Raw genomic sequence first — 15,031 nt, 5'->3', positions numbered from 1 at the left:
TTTTCCCAGGGCTGAAATGTTTAACACGAGGGAGAATAGTTTTAAGCTGCTTGGAAGTAGGTACAGAGGAGATGTCAGAGCTGAGTTTTTTTAAACACAGTGGTGTGTGTATGAAACCCACTGCCAGCGACGGTGGTAGAGGCGGATACAAAGAGACTCCTCAATTGGTACATGGAGCTTAGAAAAATAGAGCGCTATGTGGTAGGTTTCTTGAGTTGGTTACATGGTCGGCACAACACTGTGGGCCGAAAGGCCTGTAATGCGGCGTAGATTTATGTGATTCTATGGAATTCAAGCGAAATCTCTTCTCCCACGGAGTGGTGACTAGTTATAGACTGTCATCACAGGGAGAGTGAGAGGGGAGCGGCAATGATAGGGCAGTGACAGAAACATGGGCAGGGACCGGATAGACTGAGTGGCCTCTCTAGTGTACGTTGTGAGTGTGGTAGAGACAGTAAGCACCTGCGACACGGGATTTGATACAGAACTGATTTATCTTTCACAGATCCACAATATTAAACACCAGTCTAGTTTGAGGCTAACATCAGCAGAACAGACTCCTCCAATGCTCAGTGACCAGGGTTCAGTACTGGGTGCGATGAGCAGCCGCACGAACTGCAGAATCTGACAGTAACAGTCCCTCATGAACCTGCAGCTGCCTTCAGTCACCGTGATTTAACACAGAGCTGATTTGACCTTCCTCCCTGATGTGAAGTTGCTGGTGTTGCAGCAGCTGGGATGATTGAGTAAAACTCCTTACTCACTCCGGACAGAAATGTGGTCTCTATTTATTGTGAACTCACCGGAGCATCACAAGGTGGGTTAACTGAATGAGTCTCTTCGCACACACGGAGCAGGTGAACGGCCGCTTCCCAGTGCGAAGCTGTTGGTGTATCTGGGATGTCCGACTGAATCCCTTCCAAAATGAGAGCCAGTGAATGACATCACACTGCTATAACGTCATGGCAATGTATCCAATCAGATCACGGACATGGACACGTGATCGGGATCTCCTTGTAGCGAGTGGGGCGCTGTCTTCTCCAGCATCTTCGCCTCCACATTCAAGGATCGGCGGCATTCAAGCGCTGGTGAACTGACAGATACAGCGGAACTAACGTGCTGTTGTGTTTGAGATTCCCATACACAAATCCTTTGCCTCTTCTACCCAGTTAAAAGTTTACAAAGCACGCCAAGTGGGCGAAGGACATTTCAGCTGAGATAATTTTGGTCTCCATGGTGATCTCTGATTAAAAACTCTGTCACAGCTCAAAACAATTTGGAGGAACAACACCTCATCTTCTAACTGTCCACAGTTCAAGCATTCGGGCATAGTGTCAAACTCTCGGCAAATCAAAGTGAAAAAAAGACTATCAAACACCGAATGTTCACAGAGAAATATATCGTGCAAACGTCCTTGTGTCTGGAAGAATTATTTTCCTCGCGCTGCCGTTTAGTAACGCCTCTGATGCTGTCTTTCTATTCCTTTGTTTCTGTCTCGACGGGGGATCTTATATTCCCCCAAACCTGTGTTGAGTTGTGGTCACCCCTCACCGGGACAAAGTCTGCCATTTCTCCAATGTCCTGCCGGTGACCACAGTAACACTATCTGCCTTTCACCCTGCACTCATAAATTCCCTGCTGTGCGGAAACCTGCCCGTGTCTGAACTACACGCAGCATTTGGTACACCTGTATACCTGTGCGTTGATGCAAATAGCGAATCAGTCAATCATGCGGCAGCATCTCAACACATAAACATTGTGCAGATATGATGACGAGGTTCAGTCCCTGTTGAGACCAAACGTCAGACAAGGGAAGAAATGTGATTGAACTGACTTTGAGCGTGGGATAATTATTGATGCCAGACGGAATGGTTTGAGAATTTCTGAAGCGACTCAGCTTCTGGGATTTTCACGCACATCAGTGAATCAAATAACTACACGTTGCCACAGCGGCTGCGGAAGAGCATTCCTGAACACACAACACGTCGAGCCTTGTCGTGGATGGGCTGCAGCGGCAAAAGGCGGCACCGGCTTCCACTCCTGTACCTGACAACCGGGCCACTGAGTGGGTGTTTACTGAAGTAGCTTCAACTGCTGAGGAGTCAACAGGTTCACCACCTTATGGGAAATGCACTTCCCCCTCATCTCCGTCCTAAATCTAATTCCCGAATCTTGAGGCTGTGATCCCCAAGTGTAGTCTCACCCGCCAGTGGTAATGATTTCCCTGCCTCTGATTTACCCATCCCTCTTTCATTACTTGGTTCATTTCAGTCCGATCCCCTCTCTTTCTTCTGAAGTGCAGTCAGTTTACTCCCAGGAGACACATAGGCTTAACCCCGTCATCACTATAATCAATTCCTCGGTACTACCTCTAGAGCCAAACCAAATTCCGTGACATGATGTTGCAGGTCTACAAGACTATGGTTAGAATACATTTAGAGTATTGTGCTCAGTCCTAAACGTCCAACATTGACCATAGCACTGTGCAGCACAGGAACCGGCCACTCGGCCCACAAAGTTGTGCCGACCAGCATGAGTGGAGCCACTGGAAAATGGGCTGAAAACTTTGCAGATGTGATTCAATGCAGGAAAGTGTAAGGTGTTGCGCTTTGGGAGCTCCAACCCCGGTAGGAATTACACAGTAAACGGTAGTGAATTGTGGCGTGCGGGGGAACAGAGAGATCTGGGAATACAGTCCCATAATCCCGAGACAGGGTCACAAAAAAGCTTTCGACACCTTGGCCTTCATAAATCAAACTACTGAGTACAAGAATTGTGACGTTATATTGCAGTTGAATGTGACGTCAGTGAGGACAAACTTCTATTGTTTGTCGTTCTGATCAACAATCTACAGGAAATATGTGGATAATTTGAAAGATTGCAGAGAAAATTTTAATGATGTTCCCAGGACTTTGGGATCTGCGTTATAGGGTAATATTCAATAGGTTGGGTCTTGCCCAAATGAGGCTTTACCACTTCAGGTTGGATGACTCTAGAGGAGATCATAGGTTAAGGGTAAAAGATGAAATACTTAAGGGTCAGAGGAGAGGGAAGTTCACTCAGATGTCGGTGTGAGTGTGGAATGAGTTGTCTGGGGAAGTGGAGAACGTAGGTTCAATTGCAACATTCTGTAGCCACTTGGACAGCTACATGGATTGGGGGGGGAGGGGTGGATAGTAGGAAAGACTCTTTTCCGGGTGCAGGCCGATGGGACTAGAGCAGGGAACAGGTCAGAACAGTTTGGAAGAAACAAGGTGTATGTTTATGTGTGTTTTGTTCAATAAGTACATCCCATCCCAAAGAATGCTCTCCAGTAATTTACATATTCTGACGTGAGGTGGGTCATTGTATTCCAATATTATTCATCCGGCTTCCTAAATAATATAATAACATTTATCCCTGGCTTTCTGGGATCTTGCTTGTGGCTAGAGAGAGGACAAATGTATTGCTGAAGTCCCCAGTAATGTCATCTACTCCATCTCACAATAATGTGCAGTGTAGCCCCCCAGGCTCTGGAAGGTTCTCGAACTTAATTCTCTTTAAGTCAGTGGACAAGACCTCCTTACTGGTGCGGTATTTACAGCAGGGAAAATACCCTTCAGCCCATGTGCCAAAGCGACCGAGATCTGCATTCGATTTAATTCCAGTTTCAGGGGGAATGGGTCAGACGCAGACAGACAGAACTAGTTTAGGTGCTCACCTGGTCGGCATGGAAGGGCTGTGTTGAAGGACCCGTGCCAATGTTGAAAGGGATGGATCTCTTCCGAGACATTGATTCTGTATCTTTCAATAGATGCTGCCTGACCTGCTAAGTTTCTTGAATTTTTTGCATCCCGTTCTGGTCAACATTCAGTCGAGAAGATGTCTTGTGCTGGGAGAATGCAGAGGAGGTTTACCGGGACTCCGGGATACGTGTCATGGGGTGAGATTGGATTGTGTTGAAGTCCAGTGTTAATGTGCAGAAGGATCCCAGGATCCAGTTCATCGCTCCCGGAAAGTGGCTGCATGGGACAATGAGATGGTAAAGAAGGCGTACGGTCTGTTTACTTTTAATAAGCGTGGCAGTGAGCCCCAATGTCAGGTAGCTGGGTTGCAGTTTACTAAATCTCTAGATGAACCGCATCTGGCATATTGCATTATGTTACCTTGAAAATGTCGATGCTTTGGACAGTGAGTAGAAGAGGGTAAACATGACGCTGCCTGGATAAGGAGAGATTGAGCAATCGAGGGATATTTGCTCGGGAACAGTAGAGGCTGAGGAAGGCCACACCGAGGAGTATGGGTATATGAGAGTCGCAGACAGAGTGGATAGACGCTTCCTTTTTTCCTTGAGGAAGAAATGTCTGATACCAGAGGGAATGTATTTAAGGTGAATGGGGGAAACAGCATCTCATTACAAACAACAGAAAATCTTCCGATGCTGGAAATCCAAGCAACGCACACAAATTGCTGCAGGGACTCAGCAGGCTTGGCAGCATCTTGTGTAGGCAGAAGGAATGGCTGTAGTTAGTCATGAAATTGTCCGTTCGATTAGTTCAGAACAACGCAGTGAGCAGGAGGGCCTGTTCCCCTGCTGTACTTTTCCATGCAGGCGAGACCACAGCGGAGTAACTGTGCGCATTTCTGGTCGCCCGCCTCAGGGAGGACGTGTTTAATCTAGAAAGGCGCAGAAATGACTCACGGATTTGTTTGCTGGGACCGGAGGACTCGAATCAAAAGGAGACGGTACAGTGACTGTGCAATGATCCCAACACCGAGGGCGATGCAGCACCGATTATCCTCCCCGACCCTACCCTCAGATTCAATTGTAGGTGACGTTAATGGTGGCAAATGGCACAACTGGCCCATAATGGAAGCGGCGTGACGTAATTCACAAACACCGTCATTGAGTTGTTGTGCTCGCAATGAGAGGTGGTGCGTGACGTAATGACCAGAGTCTGAGGGGATTATTTTTAGGTTTCCTCATAATGGAAGTAAAGGCACACGAACGGGGCATGTTTTGTTCGCAAATCTTACGAGCTGGCAGTAAATGAGCTCTGATTCCAGAATTTGAACCCGCGCCTGCAGCCCACAGTACTGACAGCATAACTAAGAAAATGCATGTGAATTGCCTCCCCTCCCTCACCTCCAGCCACACAGTGACTGTGGGTAGAACTTACCAACAGGATGGGACACTCTAGTGGAGCTATATCAGCGGGAACCTGAACTCTCATTGTCCAGCTTCCCAGAACCGATGGCAACTTTAATCGTTTCCATTTGGTTGCCTCTCACTCTTCGAAGATCCAAGAGATAAATACCCATCCTGGCAAACTCTCCCCATAAAAGAGCCCCAATGTCCAAGCAACATCCTTAAATATCTTTTCTACATTCCTCCCGGTCTAACCACAGTCCGCTCTTTTTCACACACACACACACACACACACACACGCACACACAGACAGACAGGCGCGCACATATATACACACACACACAAACACAATATCTCTCCTGTTCTCCCAACCCCACGCGTGCACCGCTCTCGTTTCATCACCTCATTCAGCCACTCTCTCACGTCTCTCCCTCACACTCGCGTCCCTGTCTCCCTCCCTCTCTTTCCCCTCATTTCCTATTTTTACGGTCCACATCACTGTTGTTACTAATTTCCCGGAGCTGCCGGTCGATGGGACAGTTCGCCCGGGAATAACACCTGGGATCGGGCGGTGAATCTGGGTTGTGCTCAGGACGCGGCTTTATTAATGACCTGTCGCACCCAGTTGAACGAATATTTCACCGCGCTGATCACCTGCTCCCTGAATTTCGACTGAGTCACAGCGTAAATAAATGTGCTCGTGCAGCAGCTGAAATTCTTCAGCAACATCCTGGCGTTGTGAAAGATCACCTCAGAATCATTGAAATCGAATCCAATTCCTTTGATCTCATAATACATGAAATTTACAACTAGTGTCAGCCATAGGGTGATGAAGCTTCCGGAGATGGCGAGGAGTAAGATCACAGACCTCCTCCTGCTCTCCATCTCCGGGTCACTGCGATTCTCGCCTTTGCCCTGACCTCTCAGCCCCTTACGGACCTGACTGGCCACTAAAATGTGCCTGAATGTCAGAGCGTTGAGTAACAGGATCACAACGAATGAACGGATTCAAAACTATATCAAGCTAATCGTATACTACCCACCCGGGGTCAGTGAAAGTATATTCCATAAGCTTGCAGAACCATGTTACATTCTCGATGATCTCTCTGGGTTCCCAGAGGAAGTAACGGGGAACATTTTTTCAGAAAGGACAGCACGGCGGTTGTTGTTAGAACCACAGCCGCAGTTTTCCCGGTGCAATATTTTGTTTTTAGTTTCTGACAGCAAATAGCGACAAAGCGATCAACAGTGAACATGACGGTGAACCAGACAGAACAGTATGTGGCTGTGAACCTCAGTACCTCGACAACTCTGCACATCGGGGTAGTGTTCAAAAAATTCCACGGAAAGTAATAACTTATGACTTGACGCACAAAGACCTCGGTGACAACGGTCAGTAGATCCGCCGCTGCCGTGGCCACCAGGTAGCGGGTGGTACAGGTAGAGAGGCCACACTTTCCCCGGGACAGGATCACAATCGCCACTAAGTTCACTGCAGGGAGAGAGACAGAGAACAGACACTGGGAATTATTGAACACATACTCCGGGAATGGACACGGGTTCGGGTTTCCGCCAATGGCCATGAGCGCCAGAGGCGGTGAACAGCTGCTCAACTAACACCAAGCACGGGTCACACTGTCTCAGACCTGCCTTCCCCACTGTGGAGATATGACGAGATGTGGGTAATCGTCGGGAACAACAGCGATCCAGTTCCGATGGGGCCAGTTTCACTGATTTAACCTTGACTGACCGGGCCTCTGGAAAACCCAACACTCATGTGGCTGGAAGTAGGTGCAGAGGAGATGTCAGGGGTAAGTTTTTTTTAAATTACTTTACCTACAATTTTCAGTTTTACAAAGACAAAATATATTGAAGACAAAACAATACAAAGGAAATACCGCGCCAGGCGGAGAACAGACAAAACAAATCAAAAACCAAAAAAAAAAAAAACAAAAAGGTTGCCAGACAATTTACAAGATTACATAAGCAATGTGCAGTAAAGTGAATGAAGGAATCCGGTTAGGCACCACACCCGCTCATGAGACTATGCAGGTCAAGGTCACTGTGTATGTGAGGTAATGTGACACTGAGCCAATAAGGGTCCCCATATTCTCTCAAATGTATTCTGTGTATTGGGTTTGTGCGGACGCAGTCTTTCCATTTGTATAACAGACAACATCTGCTTGAGCCAGTGTGCGAAGGTGGGTGGAGTAGCAGACTTCCAGCTCAGAAGAATAAGTTTCTTCGCCACCACCATTCCCAGATGCAGAGCAATCTGCATGTCCCGGCAACTCAAGAGTCTCTGCAGAGCATCCAAAGATGGCGAGGTCGTGATTGGGCTGAATGTCTCTGGAATAGACTTTTGAGACCCACTCAAAGATTGCAGTCCAAAAGTTGTATAATGTAGGGCAAAACCAGAAAAGATGCGCTAGTGAGCCCTCGGCAGAGCGGCACTTGTCGCATTCAGGAGACACGGATGGGAAGATGCGATTCAGTCTTGCTTTTGAATAATGCAATCTATTTATCGCCTTGTACTGCAGGGGTCCCCAACCTTTTTTGCAGTGCGGACCGGTTTCATGTTGACAATATTCTTGCGGACCGACGGACCAGCCGACCGGAGGGGCGGGATGGTTGCCAACGGACAAGAGTACCGGTCAAATACGTTGCGTTTACCCAGTGAAGACTACAATGACCATGAAGCCTTGCGCGGGCATCAGTGCGCATGTGTAATTTGCGCATGTGTGCACCTGTTGATTATTTTTTCCGCAAATCGTTTTTGGCGATTCTATTCGGAGGTGGATGTTAATCACGACCGGAATATGGGTGATAAGTGGCTAATACACTCAATTTCGTTTCTAAAAGGCTTTATCTAACGAATTTAATATTAAACACACAGCGCATTTTCCTCGCATGAATATAGCGATAAGTCAATGATCAGGGGAGGACAGGGGAGTTTGAAGTAAGTATTGGACGAACTTCCAGTACAATTGTCAGAAGCAGGTTCGATATTATCATTTGAAGATAAATTGAATAGGTATATGGACAGGAAAGAAATGAAAGGTTATGGGCTGAGTGCAGTTCGGTGGGGCGAGGTGAGAGTAGCATTCGGCACGGACTAGAAGGGCCGAGATGGCCTGATTCCGTGCTGTAATTGTTATATGGTTATATAAGTCAATAGCATCATAACATTTGAAGTAACGTTTGGATATTAAACACAGCGCATATTTTCCCCGTATGAACTTATAAAATCATTGCAATGCACCCGCGGAATCAGTGGGAGCCCTGGGCTTGTTTTCCTGCAACAAGACGGTCCCATCGAGGGGTGATGGGGGACAGCGATACTCGAATGGGGTTCCTTATGTTCAGTCTAATCCGCAATTTAGTTTTTGTTACATTCATCGCAGAGATATGTTGGAAATGGAAGCAATGTTTCCGGTGCTTCCGCGGCTATCTCAGGATATGGAGCCTTGACTTTGATCCAGAATGCCGGCAGAGATGTTATGTCAAACAGACTTTTCAGCCCGCCGTCATTTGCAAGCTCGAGGAGTTGATCTCCTTCCCGCGCTGACATGGACGACGCGCGCGTGATGGCTCAACAGGGCGTGACAGGGAATGAGGAAAGGTGCAGCTGACTCCTATCGCCAAATCATATCGTTTCCTCGCGGCCTGGTAGCGCATGCTCTGCGGCCTGGTTCGGTCCGCGGCCCGGTGGTTGGGGACCGCTGCTCTAAATCACATTTCCCCTTAGAGTTGTCTTTCAAAAGCCCCGATAGAACTCTAGACAAGGTGCCACTCAAACCATCCCATTCAGATCTCCCTGGAGAGCTGCTTGTCTCCAGCACTGGGGCAATTCAGAACAAGGTGTCACCAAAGGCCCAAGAGCTCGCTCTGATGAATAACTCATAAGCAGTCAACACCCCAATGTAAAACTTTCCCAGTCACGCATGCGCGGAGAGATGTCCGTCCCGAGCACTGGCACCACTCTGGTCAACGTCCCATTAAAGGCAAGAGCAACGTTCGAGTCGATCCCGTGAGTTAGGGGAGAGGCGGAGGTGTACTTTCTTTTGTCATTAAATATGAACATTCAGAATGTTCTTTTTACAGGTTCGATACCATTGACGGATCATTGACGGTGCACTGAACATTAAGTTAGAAACTTGGAAAGTGATCATAAACAGGTTCACGCCGGTTAACACACAGAATAAACAAACATGAATTGCTCTGCTCACTCACCAGGACCTCCCATGACGGCAATGAACACTCGTAATATTTTATCCACACTCAAGTACCTGTCCAACATTGCAGACATTTTCCCTGTGCAGTAATTTGTCCTCCTGTGCCACAGGCGATCTCCCGGAATGAAATGTTCATGCAGCGCATGCCTGGGGTTTTAATACCATTCAGCGACTCCACGGGGACAGATTCCAACAGCTTTAAAACTAAAGATTTAAAAAAAATATTTACATTCCGATTACGTCAGGCAAGTGCAATCCCCGCCGAGACCGTTTGTGATTAATTTAGGAATTAATTGTGAAACTGCAAACAATGGAAATTGTGATGGTTCTGAAGGGTGTATATTGCTGGAGGCAGTCCTCCAGCAAAGGGGTTTTGTTTCAATGACCATCAGACCCAACTCTCTACCTCAGTTTCGTCCATCGGTTGAAGAGATTGACTGAGAGTAAAACAGCCATTCCACTCTGATTCACCGCCAATTGTAATCACAGCTCACCGCACTTTACCCTTATCTCCCACTCCCGATTACCAGCAGCCATCCTCAGCTTGTTTGTGTGAAGTGTACCAGAAAGTGCCCTGGGTCAGAAACATGTTCACCACCATTGAGAGACATATACCGTCTCAGACAGGAACGTGCTGCCTGCTGTTTCTCTGACTCCGACAGAGAACAGAGAAAGCTAAAGCACAGGATCAGGTTGTTCGGCCCACAGTGTCTGTGCCGACCATGACGTCACATTAAGCCGATCCTACCTATCTGCACATAATCAGTCTCCTGCATTCACTGCCTGTCCAATCTTCGAAAAGAGTAATCTTGGGCTCCTGGGTTCTCTGCTTTCAGAAGGCTTTGACCATTTGTTCGAATTAGTTGGACTCAACAAAATTGTCTAAGCCTTCAAAAGCGTCATCAATTGCAACGTGTTTCCCCTCTAACCCTAATGCTTGGCCATCAAACTCAGAGTGGTGAGTATTTGTCAGAAAACACGACGGAGAAATGGAGATGTGGAAAAGAAAGTGCAGTCGCGTATGTGTGTGCGTCCGCCTGTGTGTGTGTGTGTGAGAGAGAGAGAGAGAGAGAGCGTTTGCACCTCTCCGTGTCTGCCTTAGTTTGAGAGTGTGCGTGTCTGTGTGTTTGTATGTCGTGTACATTTCTGTTTCTGTATCTGTTTTCGTTATGTGTTTTACCCTGACTGTGTTTGTCCCTTTTTGATTGTTTGTGTGTGTCAGTGTGTGAGTCTGTGTTTGTCTGTGCGTTTGCCTGTTTCTGTCTGTCTATGTGTGTGCCTGTGTGTTTCTGTGGCTGTATTTCCGTACGCCTGCGCCCAGCTATGTGCTGGTTTTAGTGTGAAGATCTGCGTGTTAGTATGTGTCAGTTGTGTATTTCGATCTGTGCTTGCGTGTGCGCGCGCGAACGCGTAAGCGTGTGTTTCTGTGTGAGGCAGTGTGTTGTTGTGTGCCTGTGAACGCATTCCTGACTATGTGTGTGTGTGTCTGTGTAGTAGCCCGCGTGTACATGTGTGTCCCTGTATGTGTGAGTTTTCGCGTGTTGCTGTGTCTGTGTGTATTCGTGTGTTTGTGTCGCTGTCTGTTCATATATGTGTACGTGTCTGTGTGTCTGGTGTGTGCGCGAGTCCGTGCTTCTGTGTGGGTTTGGGTGTTTGTGTGTACGTGTGTGTACCTTTCAATTTGCGTGTGTGCCTATGCAGATCTTCGCGTGTTTGCTTCTGTAATTGTGTGTGCGCGCCTGTGTATGTGAGTGTGTCCCTGCGTGCGTCTGTCTGAGTGTGAACGTTGAGTGTCTCCAGTATGTTTTTTTTGCGTGTGTGTGCGTGCGCGTTGCTATGTTTCTGCGAGCATGTCTGATTCACTTTCTTGCTGGCACTCTCAGTAGAACAGAGAAATACAATGGGATCAACAAAACCCTACACACAAAGCCGACAAACTCATAATATTGAAAGCCTGAGTTGTACAGACCTGGAAAGAGGGTCCATAGACGGCGGAGTCAGTACTGAGTTGAGGTGAGTAAAGGTATCCACCGTGTTTCTGGAGCCTGATGGTTGAAAGATAAATGCTGTTCCTGAAGCTGCTGGGGTGGGCTCCTTGTCGATGTGTTCAATTTGCTCTCTATGGGCTGGGGTGAGTCCCGCACATCTCCCGACTCGGTCGCGTGTTTCCATCCCAGAAGGTGGTGAGTTATACTGCTCTCGTTACATGCACGTATAGTTCAACTCTTTGTGTGATCATGCAGAAAATTTGACGTTAATAACTCATTTCCTTCTACCTTAGGCCACGAACATATCAATCACCCCCTCGGTGCACCACCTCTGGAGGTCCAAGACGCTGACGCCCACAAAGAAGGGATCTGTATGCTCCACGACCGCTGGACTAAGTGTGTCAATGTGGGAGGGGACTATGTTGAAAAATGAATGTGCTAGGTTTTCTAAAATTGACTTCTTCTACCTTGGGGCACGATCTTAAAAATCACCCCTTGTATTCTCCACCGCGCGTCTAAAAATAGCTTTTTTTTTAAGCTTTAGATGCCATGCCAAATCTTCGCAAATTTCTACGGAAAACCTAAAGGTGCTGTGGCTTTTTTTAATATTTCGACAATAAGACCATAAGAAATTGATGATGGTTATGATGATGATGATGATGAAGATGATGATGATGATGATGATGATGATGATGATGATGATGAAGATGATGATGATGATGATGATGATGATGATGATGAAGATGATGATGATGATGATGATGATGATGAGCATGACGGCATGCGTCTGTCTCGAAGGACAGTGGAAATATAGTCTGCGCTATGGGTCGGTCCGTAGTAGAGCTGCCGCCTCCTTCTGCATCTGTACAGTCCAGTTTTGGAGGGGCAGGTCTAGCTGCAGTTTCTGCCAGTGAATGTTGTGCCAGGCTGTGGAGGCGACCCACGTCGATCTTAACAGCTCCTTCTTCTGTTGTTTCTGTCCCTACAAACAGCGGCAGTAGCGTGGGCTCTCCAGGGCAGAGTTTGGGTGGAAGGTACAGAGATCTTAAGATACCCAGTCGTCAAAATCCACCCCCGGCCCCACACTGGTCTCGCCGGTGTAGTCCAGAGGAAAGCGAAGCACTGTGTTTCTACCGGCTTGGCTTCAGGAGCTGCCGGACGGATGTCCTGTGACGTCCAGCACGTTAAAGGCGTCAGTCCGGATTTTCTCGTCTGGTTTACACCCGTCGCCTTCGCCTCTCCCGGGGCTGCCACAATCCAGTTGGGTAATTACCTATAGCTGGGGATTTGGTTCACGAGCACCAGGGCGTGTCCACACGCTGGTGGGTCTGCGTGATACGAGTCCGTGGGCCGACCCCTCCCCGTCTTCTATAGTCCTGCCTGAGACTGAAGGGTGTTCAGTTTTCCTGTGTCGCCAGCGAGAAGCACCACATGAGGCTTGGTCTTGGAGAGTCAATGTACTTGCAGGAAAAGAGTTACACATTATTATTACAATTCCTCCTGTTTTCCAAGAACATGTTGCCGCTGACATGTCAATGCACCAAACACTGTTATGGTGGTGTGGTGTGGGAATCATTGTTCCCTCTGAGCTCCACGGGTGCGCGGCCGTGTTGTCACGTAAATGCTCCCGCGCACGTGGCCTCTGTTGCAGCGCAGATGGAATTGCGAACAGCTAGAAAACAATTTCGAAACGTGAAAGCTTCCTTTTGCTGTACTGTATTTTATAATACCTTCAATTGACAAGTAAAATCGAAAATATGTGATTTATTTTACATTTCATTCTAAATATTCATAAACGACGCGTTGCAAGGGCCGCACAGCTTTCAGGCCGTGTAAACATTTCCTGTTGCGAGCAATGGTTGGTCCGCGCCCCTGTAAAAAATAGATAGAGGGGACGTTGAAGCCTGCACAACGTTACAACCCATGCACATTAATCACGATTAACCAATAGATTTCAATAAGTTTCAGCACCACCGGGAGGGAATACGTTACGACCAAACGAGTTCTTAAAATCTCCTCCTCTCCGCTAGACTGCAGTTCACCCCAGAACAAGGCGCAGAACCTGGTTAGCTCGACCCCCCACTCCCCACAATCAGGTCCCTCGAAGGCATGAGAAAAGATACTGGATTGTTCTATGAGCAGCTGGCAAATATCACAAGTCCTGGTTATACTCAGGCATACACTCTCTGACGAGTATTGATATTAGCACCCGTCTAGTAAACACAATAGCAACGGCAAACCACTTCTTAGAAAAAATTGCCAAGAGCAATCACGGTCCTGGAAAGACCATCGTCGCAACCTCATACAACAAGGCACGTAACGACAACGATAACAACAGTACAGTACCGAACTTTCTATTGCAGACGGGACACTAAGGCTCAATAGAATAGACAAAACAGTTTGACCCGGAGGTCTATGGCGTCAAGGAAATAGTAAAGTAAACACAGAATAAGTTCATTTCGCCTCGTTTGAATAAGAGATGAGCTTTAATTACTTAACAATACGGAATGAATGTGGACCAGCGAATGCTCAGAAACCCGATTACAGTAATTATTGATGATTTTCCTTGAAAATTCACTGCGAATGCTTCCACAATCTCTTCAGCCGCCCTTTGCAGAAACCTCGGGTGAAGTCCATCTGGTTCAGGTGAGTTTTATAACTTCGAACGTCACAGCTTCCAGTCACATCGTTCTTAGTCAAGGCAATTGCAGATACGTTAGAATTTGGACATATCCCTAGTGATTTCCACCGTGATGACTGATACAAAATACTTTGTAAGTTCATCCACCATTTCTTTGTCCGCCAATGCTACCTCTCCAGCGATCTGATACCCACTCTTGCCTCTCTATTACTCTTCATATATCTCAAAACAAAAGTATCCTCTTTTATATTACCGGCTGTCTTACCTGCAAATTTCTTATTATTCTCCTCTCTTTATTACTTTTTAGTTGACTGTTACAGTTGTTTTTCAAATCAGCCCAATATTTTCGTTTCTCACTAATTTTGGTTATATGGTAAGCTCTTACTTTTGCTTTATTTTTGTCTTTTACTTCCAATGCTGGTCACGTTGCCTCATTCTCCTTTTACACCGTCGATCTTGGCACCTTTCTGAACTCTGAAGACAGAAATTATAGGATTATTGACGAGTGGAACTGTGCAAAATTCGCTCTCAAGGGAATTAACGGATCCCTTCAGCACATTGGATCAACTTTCTGAGCGTTTCCAGCGGGGACTCAATGCGGATGAATATGTTATTGGAAGCGCTGTACTTTCCGTGCAGTATCACACTAGGGGGAAAGCTCCTCATCGCCCCGAATCGACTTCAGCTCTATGCTTCTTGCAGCCGGAGTCGGACCCTTCCACATTCTGTGCTTCAGTGTTCCCGGACGGAGGGATTGGGGGTCGCGTTATTTACTCCTTCAATGCTGGGGCCGTCACTATCAGTCCATCCCGGCTACCCTTCAGTACGTAGGTGGGTGGGTAATTCGGAAATCTACCCACATTGACAATGAAAATTAAGCGGTGGAAAAGAGGTGATTATTCCATTATAGAGACTGTTGCTGAGATCTAATGTGGGTCAACGCATATACGGTGCAGTTTTCTTTATGTCAAACGGTTGTCGCAGTTCAAAGGGTAATTAGTACATTGGCAGCTGGTTTGTTTGAATTTTCTTGTGAGGA

At 47.1% G+C, this 15,031-nt stretch overlaps 1 protein-coding gene and 1 pseudogene across 1 annotated transcript in view; one reads left to right on the top strand and one right to left on the bottom strand.

The window, feature by feature from the left end:
• The window catches only part of LOC140208536 (uncharacterized), a 541,825-nt gene that overhangs the window by 322,352 nt on the left and 204,442 nt on the right, over window positions 1–15,031 (top strand). The window lies entirely within an intron of this gene.
• Window positions 5,717–9,437, bottom strand: LOC140207840 (probable G-protein coupled receptor 139; annotated as a pseudogene).

This window comes from Mobula birostris, chromosome 13 (assembly GCF_030028105.1).
Source record: "Mobula birostris isolate sMobBir1 chromosome 13, sMobBir1.hap1, whole genome shotgun sequence".
In the NCBI taxonomy this organism is placed as follows: Eukaryota; Metazoa; Chordata; class Chondrichthyes; order Myliobatiformes; family Myliobatidae; genus Mobula; species Mobula birostris.
Note: the sequence above shows the minus strand (reverse complement) of the source record. Positions and strands in the feature narration are given on the sequence as shown.